At 54.7% G+C, this 9,242-nt stretch overlaps 1 long non-coding RNA gene across 1 annotated transcript; it reads right to left on the bottom strand.

Annotated features, from left to right (window-relative positions):
* Positions 1-768: 768 nt before the first annotated feature.
* LOC138923405 (uncharacterized) lies at positions 769-8,424 on the bottom strand. The gene is made up of 2 exons (XR_011436961.1): positions 7,886-8,424; positions 769-2,549 (listed from the first exon to the last, which is right to left on the bottom strand). It is a non-coding gene; the product is annotated as an uncharacterized lncRNA (long non-coding RNA).
* Positions 8,425-9,242: the final 818 nt, after the last annotated feature.

The following is a 9,242-nucleotide window of genomic DNA, read 5'->3' as shown; positions in this document are numbered from 1 at the left end:
TTACTGTGCGGTCCTGCACCGTCAGCTCCCCCCTCACAGATGCTCACATTGCCACACCTAAGATGAGAAGTTAGACCAGGCTCCGTTGCCCCGTGGACATCCATCCAAATCCTCAGAGAGCGTTTGAAAAATCCAAAGGCCTGGACCCCACGCACTCTCTGTTGAGTCAGAGAGCCCTGGAGCTGGGGGTTGAGCGGGACTGACCGCGCATCCGTAAAGCTGGGAGTTTCCCAGGCGATTCTGAAGCATCCACTCCAGGAAGCAGGACTGGAAAACCTCTGGTGCTACTCTCCTCCAGGGCTCTTTTCCCGCTCGGATGTTCTGGAATTCCATGGCACGAACGTTTCTCCCACAGAGCGGGCTGTCGGTGTCTGTCCGGAGCCTGAGCACCTGGTTCAACCAGGACCGCCGGATGCTTAGTCCAGAAATCTTCCAGGAGACGCTGGAATCTCAGGAAGAACCACATGGATCCAACACGCCGTCAAGGAATTTTCAGTGTGACTGAAAAGTCAAAACTGACTTTAAATTTCAATTCATTTGGGGTGGAAGCCATTGAAAGAATGTCAGACATATTTCTTAAAATAAAGCAAACAGATTGTGCTCAGATATCTTTAGCGTTTCGGCTGAAAGTTTCTTTATGGCGAGGTCCTTACACTGGATGTAAAAGTGACGTCACCAGGGCTCCATAAAGTGTGAATAACATTTGGCCCCCTCCCACAGTAAAATGACAGTAATTCACCCCAAATATACTGATAATGAAAAAGTGTGTTTTTTATTTTTCTGCAAATTTGGAATTTATTTGTTCTGACAGTCTGGATATCACAATAATGTTTAGGTATTTAACCACTTATTTTAAAGAAAGCAACACCTGAGATTGCGGCTTCGGGAAGAGCCACGTCTGATGTGACATCAAGGCAGAGGGCGTCCCCAGCAGCTTGCCCTGCTGTGAGTGGCGGGGCCCCGGGCTGTTTCTCGGGGCCTCCTTCAACGCCCCCACCCCCCCGACATCTGTTTTAGCTCTACCACCGCCCTGTCTGCCCTGAGTCAGGCTCCCTGATGGATGGCACCACGTGTCTGCCCGTCAATCACCAGACAGCCGGTGGGCTCACTCAGGGTGACTCCAACTGGGTCATCTGAAGGCTCCAAGTAATTTACCATGTCTCGCTACCTCCTCCGTGAATACCAAGTGGAAAAACAATTTGCAGTGGGGTCAGTGCTTGGCGGGAGCCCCGGCGGACATCTGAAGGAGTTGGTTTCGTGGAGAAGGCATCTTAAGGCATGTAGATTCCATGTTTGTTTCCCGTATTGCATCATCACTGTGAAATTTATTTTATTAAATGGCAGAATAGTCTGTTCTCGTATCTAGAGCCTTGTCTTAGCATAATTTTGGAAGTTTCCTCCTTTCTCTTGGCACCTTCATGGGTTTATATTAATAATATGATGCCAATCCATTTCCTAGGGACTGAATTGTGTGTCCCCTCCCGTTTGTATATTGGAGTCCTCACCCCCAGTGTGGTGGTAGTCAGAGGCGGGGCCTTTGGGGGGGAATTAGAATGGGATGAGGTCGTGAGGGTGGGGACCTCGTGATGGGATTAGTGTCTTTATATGAAGAGGAGGAGACACAGGAACTCTCTTTCTCTCTGAGCATCACAAAGAAGAGGTGATGTGAGCCCATGGCGAGGTGGTGCCCGTCCACGCACTGGGAAGAGGGCTCTCTCCAGAACCCGGCCGTGCTGGCGCCCTGACCACCGACTTCCCAGCCTCGTTTAAGCCACCGGGTCTTGGTATTTTGTTACAGCAGCCAGAGCCGACTAGACTCCAGTAGTTAAAGAAAAAACTCTGTCGAGTAGGTGAGCACTGTTCTCAATCTCGCTGCCCAGCAGAACCAGCAGGGAGCTGCTATCACACGCTGACATCTGGGCCCTGTCCCCTTGGTGCCCGACCACCTGGTCTTGCAGAGGGCCTTCGAGGGACGGGCGCATTTGCAAAGCACCCCAAGTGATGTCAACCTGTGTTCAGAGCGGAGAACCATCCATCTGTGTGGAGGCTTGGTATGTCTGTCCCTGGCATCCACGCCTCCCTCTGGGGATAATGTCCCCGAATTGTGGACAGACCCAGGAGTGCAGGACCCGAGGCTCAGCCCATCAGCCCACCCCCAGCCAGCCCGCAGGTTCAGAGGTGGGAATGACTGTGGACAGCCCAGCCAGAAGACGCCTGGAGACCAAGCAGGACACAGTAGCACCAAGACCCCTCCTCTTTCCTGCCAGATTAGAATCTAGACAGTTGTGGCCCTCGGAGCTGCTGGCCGCCACGTGAGACGGAAAGAGCCCTGAGCACGGCTCCAAAATCGAAGTGCTGACAAATGGAGAGGGAAGAACCCGTTTGGGCTGACAGCGTTTCAGCGGGGGGCCAGTTGGACCTGAAGTGGCTCCACCCTCGGGCTGTCCAGTTACATGAGCTGATTAATTCTCTGCCTTTCTCAGGGCATTTCAAGGGTCGTTCTTCTATCACTTGCTATCTTCTATCTTCCTAGTAGACGCATCCTTTGTCTGCAGCAAAAGAAAAGTTGTTTCAGAGACGTTTGTTAACTTTCCCAAGTTCATACAGCTAGTTAGTGGGAGAGTCCTGGCTGGCCTTTTTTTTTTTTTTTTTTGTAATTCACAGCACTTTAACAAAAGCACACAGCCACCAATCATTGAAGGGGGACAAAGCATAGAGCTGGCAACTCCTGACTCTGTTGTTCGCCAGCTGGGGGCCTCTCTGAACCTCAGTGTCCTCATCACCAGCAGAGCTCTCATTGTTACGCCAATCTTGTAAGATTTTTATGTAGGTTACACGGGTTGGGCAGTCACATTTTATCATCAGATTCTAAGGTCCTCGAGGGCAGGGAATAATGTCTTCCCTTCTCCACGCAACCACCATGTCTGGCTCCATGGAAAGATGCCTCAGTGTTTGTGGAATCAGTGAGAGTGGGAAAGTGCCAGCCCAGGGCAGGCGTGTCGTGAGCACTCAGGGTTATTAAGAAACAGCATCGAAATTAGTTCGTCTTCCAAGGACGGATTTCCCAACAAGGTCAACAGCAGGATGTGCTGGAAAGGCTCTGGAGGCAGATGGCGTTCAGCTCAGTCCCTGCTCTGCCTCTGGGCAAGCGGAATAGCTCTCTGAGCCTTAGTTTCCTCTTCAGTGAAATGGGTTTGTAGATAATCCTTCCTGTTATTTGTTAAATAAAGTTTCCTAGGCACAGGGCTTCATAAACCAGAGGGCCCGAATCAAATAGCAGCTTTTGTCCTTAGCACAGTAGCCATTTTTATTATCTGTGCCAGTTGCAAAGCATTTTTTTGCACCCTGTATGTGCACCTGTAATAGGCTGGAAAATGCTCCCCCCCCCCACCCCGAAAAGACATCAACATGAAGTCTCTAGAACCTGTGATGGAGTCCAGAAATAGAGGGACGTCAGCTTCTGGAAACATTGTTTGAACCCTGGAGGCAAGCCATGCCTGAAACTCCCAAACTACCCTTGGGCTGTCCCGCTATATAAGCCGGTAAGTTCCTTTTACAGAGGTGCGAGATGGGAGTGCTATCATTGCTGAAAACCTGGAGGAAGACAGATCTCGGAGCAGGGGCTAGGGGCCCAGACATGGGTCTGAGGCTCTCTCACCTCTTCCTCTCCGCACGTTGCTCTCTCCTGTGGTTTCTGTAGCGATTTCGCGGGTGGGTTGGGCTTAGGTTTCGCGGGCTGACACATTTATAACAGTGCAGCCTCTGCAGAGAGAGTGGGGGGAAGGCAGGCGGGGCCGGGGTGGGGGGCGGGTAGAGATTTACCGCCTTAATCGTGTCTCTGACAGGCCTTGGAGTGAGATGTCACGGGTCCATGGGGGAGGGCGGGGGGGGGGGGTGGCGAGTGGGGATGGGGCCGGGGACTGAGCTGAAACATAAATTTGGGGAGAGCAGCTGGGAGACAGCTGGGCCCACCTCTGCCAGAGCCACAAGCCACCCTTGGAAGGAATAGTAAGAGCTGACATTTCTCGAGGTGCCAAGAGAAGCATATTCTGTGTGTTAATCCACTTAATTCTCCAGTAACTCTAAGTGATAGATGCTACCTTCACACTTGTTTTATAGAAGAGGAAGCCGCGACACAGAGAGGTTAAGTGACTTGCCCCAGGTGACACAGCTAGTAAGGGACAGAGCTGGGACTAGAACATGGGTCCATCTGTCTCACTCTGAACTGAGTTCTCAAATCCACCATGACAGGATTCCCATCACCCCATCAAGTGTGTCCTGTAACTGGCTACAAAAGCCCAGCGCCAGCAGCTTGGTTTTCCTGGGCAGCACCTTTGGGGAACTTGTGTAGGCTGTGAAGTTGAATGGGCCTGGGTTTGAATCCTTCCCCATCTCTCCTCACCCCTAGCTAGCTGTGCTACACTGAGTGAGTAGATTTGCCTCTCTGAACCTTAGATCCCACCTGGAGAGAATGGAGATGATGCTCCCATGCACCATTTAGGGTTGTGAGGCTAAGACCAAAAGAACACAGAATACGAATTCAGAAAACTCGAACACCGAGGTCTGCCCTGGGGCTCAGCCGTGGACGCTCGTCCTCCACGGTGCAGATTTGACAGTGTGGCCCCAAGTTTTGCAAAGACAGCTGGTTCTGAGGATGTGGCCTGAACCAGGAGGGAGGCGACCTCGTTCAAGGCAGCCTGTCACCGGGTGACCTTGGGCATCTCGCTCCCGTTCTCTGGTGCCTCAGTTTCCGCACATTTTTCGGACTAGGGCGGCGTTCACGTGGCTCTGCTCGGGATGGCTGACCTCCCCATGGAGAGTTTAGCCGGCTTTCACTGACTGGGGCTTAGGACAAGGGTTGGACTATTATTTTTAATTAGGGGTTGAGTCGCGTCCTCCAAAATGATGTTGAGGTCCTCATCCCTAGTGACTATGAAGGCAACCTTATTTAGAAATAGGGTCTTTGCAGATACAGATCAAACTAAGATGGGGTTGTGAGGGTGGGCCCCCGGTATGGCCAGCGTCCTTATAAGCAGGGGGACTTTGGACATAGACTTGCATCCAGGGAGAACGTCACATAGAGACAAAGGCAGAGATGAGGGCGATGGGTCTACGAGTCAGGGAGCATCAAGGATTGCCAGTGGCCTCCAGAAGCTGCGGCAGAGGCCGGGAGCAGACTCTCCCTCACGGTCCCCAGAAGGAGCCAGCCCTGCTGACAGCCTGGTCTCGGCCCTCGGGCCCCCAGGGCTGAGGGGCAGAGACCAGTTGGTTAAGCTGCCCAGCTCGTGGGGCTGCGTCAGGGCAGCCCCAGGCCACTCGTGCCCCAGGTGCTTCTAACGTGCTGGCCCCTCGGAGACAGAAAAAGCTGAGGGTCCTCCTTGTAACCATGTCCCTGGGGCTCTTTCCGGGAAATGACGGGGTTCTGGAGCACTTTGGGGAAAGAGCTAAATTCTAAAGGAGGACGGGTCTTTGTTCCAGGCTCATCCTTTTTGGGGTGACCCTCTAGAAGGATCCTGGTGAAGGGAGAGGGCCTTGGTCTTGGGCGCAGACAGGTGGGCGTGGGAAAGGTCACCATGGCCTCACCCTGCACAGCGGATGCCGCGGCTGCCTGCTGATAACCACCATAAAGGGACAGAGGGGACAGGAGGTAATATTGGTGCAAAACACTCAGATAAGGCAGAACAAACAGGGCCTGGCTATCATTTCTGGCAGGCCATCAAAGCCCGTCACCCACCAAGGCAGCGGGCGTTCCGGAAACCGCTCCTGCTTTGCAGCTGGTCACACGGACAAAACACGGTCCTCCTGTCCCCCTTGCACCCACCTGTCCACGGCTGTTGGCTGTCAAAGGGATGCTCAGGGCCCTCCCAGAGTGGCTGCAGACATGGCGGGGGCGTGCTAGGGATAGAAAGCCGAAGGCCAGAGCTGGACAGCGTGGGGCGCCTCGGGGTCACCGAGAACTGAGGATGGACACAGTGGCCCACGTGTATGGGGTCACTTATCACTGCTCCCACTTTAGGGACGTGAAGCGTGAGAGTCAGAGGGCAGGCAACCCACCGAGGCCCCAGGGCTGGATGGTAACAGATGAGGATGATAATGCGACCCCTTTGGGACCCAGTGGTGAAGATGACGCTGTCCAGGGAGCAGCTGGCATTTGGTGGGTTCCCAGTTCAAGGCACATGGCCTCCTTCTGCCCCACCCCCAGCCCCGGGGAGGCAGTTATCCCCACCCCGCTGGGGCAGAGGCTGCATCCGCCTGAGATCTAAGGGCCAGTGGGGGTCTGCGGGAGGCCAGAAGCCCTCTGCTGTGTTAGACTGTGCTGGCCCCTCCAGGACAGGGGTTCTCAACTTGGGGTGATTGTATCCACAAGGGACAGTGGGCGATGTCTACAGGCAGTTCTGGTTTTTAATAAGGCGGCGGGCGGGGGGGGCGGGGGGGAGAAACCCTGATCTTGGCCAAACTCCCCGTTTTACAGGACGCTCTGCGATGGGGCTGCTCATTGGTTGTTTCAGGTGGCGAGGGTAATTTGTGCCGTCCCACTCCTTACGGGAGACGGGGACATGGGTACACAATTCTGCGTGATTCCCCAGTGGCTGAGGGGGTCTGTGGGAATCTCCCACTCACCCTCTCATGGTACGGACGAGGTCCCAGGTCCTGAAGCAGGATTCGAGCTCTGCTCAGAACCAAATCCCATGCCACCCTCCCCAGCTGCTCGGGCCTCCCCACAGCTGCCTGCTGGTTCTGCGCTGGACTCTGCCGTCCACTCACCATCCAGAGTGACCCCCTTAAAGGCAACCCAACTCTATCACTTGTTGCTGGAAACCTTCCGGCAGCTTCCGTGCACCGTTAGAGAAAATTGCATGGGGCCCCTAGCCCCTGCATGACCCTGTCCCACTGTCTCCCTGACCCTACCTCCTGAGGTTTACCTCTCCAGCCACTCTGGCTTCCCTGCTGCTCGGCAAACACTCCCAGCTCACTCCCACCCCAGGGCCTTTGCACAGCGGTTCTCTCTGCCAACAAGGACCCCTAGCTATTTTCAAGACTCACCTCCTGACCTCTGCAGCTCTGTCATCAGCTGACCTCCAGTGAGCACTCCATCTAAGATAGCACTCTTGTTCCTTCACTCTCTATCCCCCACCCTGCTACATTTTTCTTCATAGAAATTGTCCCCACATGGCATGTTTATTTATCTAACTATTCTTGTGTTCATTTCCTGTCTGTCTCCCTCACGGGCACGTAACTCAGAGAAGCCTGGGCCTTGCTCGGTTGTGATTTCTCTGGGAACAGGGTGGGTGGGACCAGGACCAAGGTCCCTGTGGGGGTGGCAGAGCTGAGAATAGGCCGCATGCCCCCACCACCGGCCCAGCTCAGGCCTTCCCCAGGGACAGGCTCAGGTGTGACGGTCTTTCATGGACTTGCTCAGAAGAAAGACTAAAATTCACTATCAAGGGTCGAATGGTGCCCTGAACAGATATGTCCATGCCCTCACCCCAGAACCTGTGAATGTGGCCTTACTGGGAAACGGAGTCTGTGCAGTGGTGGTGAAGATACGGGTCTTGAGATGAGGCGATGGCCCTGGATTACCCGGCCTTGACTTCAGTCCAGCGACAAGCTTTTTATAGGAAACACAGAGGAGAGACGCCCAGAGAAGAGGAGGTGTGTGAAGATGGAGCAGAGGCTTGGGGGGTGTGGCCACAAGCTAAGGGATGCTGGGGCCCCAGGAGCTGGAGGAGGCAGGAAGGACCCTCTCCTGGAGGCTTCGGAGGGAGCAGGGCCCTGTGACACGGGGATTCCGGACAAGGCTTCCAGGCCTGGGAGAGAACAGACACCTGTCGTTTTGAACCATCCGGTTCGTGGCAACTCGTCGCAGTGGCCCTAGGAAACGTACCATCCGTTCAGACGACCAGAGGCTGAGGTTTCTTTCAATTGCTCTACGATTCGCGCATCGCCCGGCAAGGCAGAATGTTGGCTCGCGGTCTGCTGTCTGCGAGGAACGGGGGAGTTGCTGAGAAATCGGCCGGCGTCACATTCCTGCAGCCGAGGGCACAGAGAGTTGAGGGGTTGAGATGGGGAACAGATTGCTCTGTAATCGGATCCAGAAGCTGCCTCGTAAACCTGAACCGGGAGACCCTCCGGGCCCTGAGCGTGGGCAGCGAAGCAGCTGATTTGATCTGTTCAAGCAGGCGGGTTGCCGGGGTCTGGCTCTCCGGGGAGTCCAGGATGGAACGCGGGGGAAGGTTCCAGGAGCTCGCGCGGGCAGCTCTGGTCCGTCTCGGGCACAGAGAGAGCCGCTGGCAGCCGTCGTTCCCTCTCTCACCTCGGCACTGGGTTAGCCTTTGGGGTGTGAGCCGGGTGAAGGCTCTGCCAGAAGCGTCGTCCGTGGACCCTCCACACGAAGCTGCGAAGGGCTGGGAGCTGCCCCTCGTTAGCCCCCTGAGAGATTAACCCCCTGCAGCCAGGAATCTGCTTCCCACCCAGGATTGTGACAGACTGGGTGTGGTGACCCATGAGACTCTGGGCCAGAATTCCAAGATCTGGAACCGCTGTGTTGGGTATAGGGGGGTGGACACTGCAACCAGGGCGACCTGGGTTGAGTCCAAACTGCCCACTTCTGACAGCCTGGGGGGCTCGGGCCTGCCATTTGCCCTCTCTGAGCCTCAGTTCCCGCATCCATATGAGGGGAAGGAACAACACCCCTATGAAAGTAAGGAGGGTCATAGCAGAGTGAACAAGAGCCTGGGGTCAGTCACGGGTTCAAATCTGGCTCTGCCACACACTGTGGCTTCAGGTGGCTCTGAGGACGTCCCCTAAGCCTCAGTGAACTCATTGGTCAGAAGGAGATCGTAGTGGGACCTGCCCACAGGGTTGTCATGAGGTTCAGTAAGAAGATACACATAAAGCTGCTGGCCTTTCAGAGTAGCCTCATAAAAAGAAAGGGGTTTTTAACGCCCACATTGCAGGAGTCTGAGTGCCAAACGATTTGAGTTCCAAGACAGTCGTTACTGCTTACAGCTGTGTGACCTTGGCTAATTTGCTTACCCTCTCTGGGCTTCCTTTTTCCTTTGTCTGAAAAATGAGGATAAAAGGGCCCATCTCATGGGCCAGTTGCAAGGATGAGGTGAGATTTTGACCTAGAATAGTGCCCGGCACACAGGTGACAGCTGGTACCCATGATATGTCGTTACAGTGGGACCCTGCCACCACTTGACAATGGTCTTCTCTGTGTGTGGAGTGTGCAGTTTGTG

This window comes from Equus caballus, chromosome 3, assembly GCF_041296265.1.
Source record: "Equus caballus isolate H_3958 breed thoroughbred chromosome 3, TB-T2T, whole genome shotgun sequence".
NCBI classification, from domain to species: Eukaryota; Metazoa; Chordata; class Mammalia; order Perissodactyla; family Equidae; genus Equus; species Equus caballus.
This window is presented reverse-complemented; position numbering and strand designations above follow the sequence as displayed.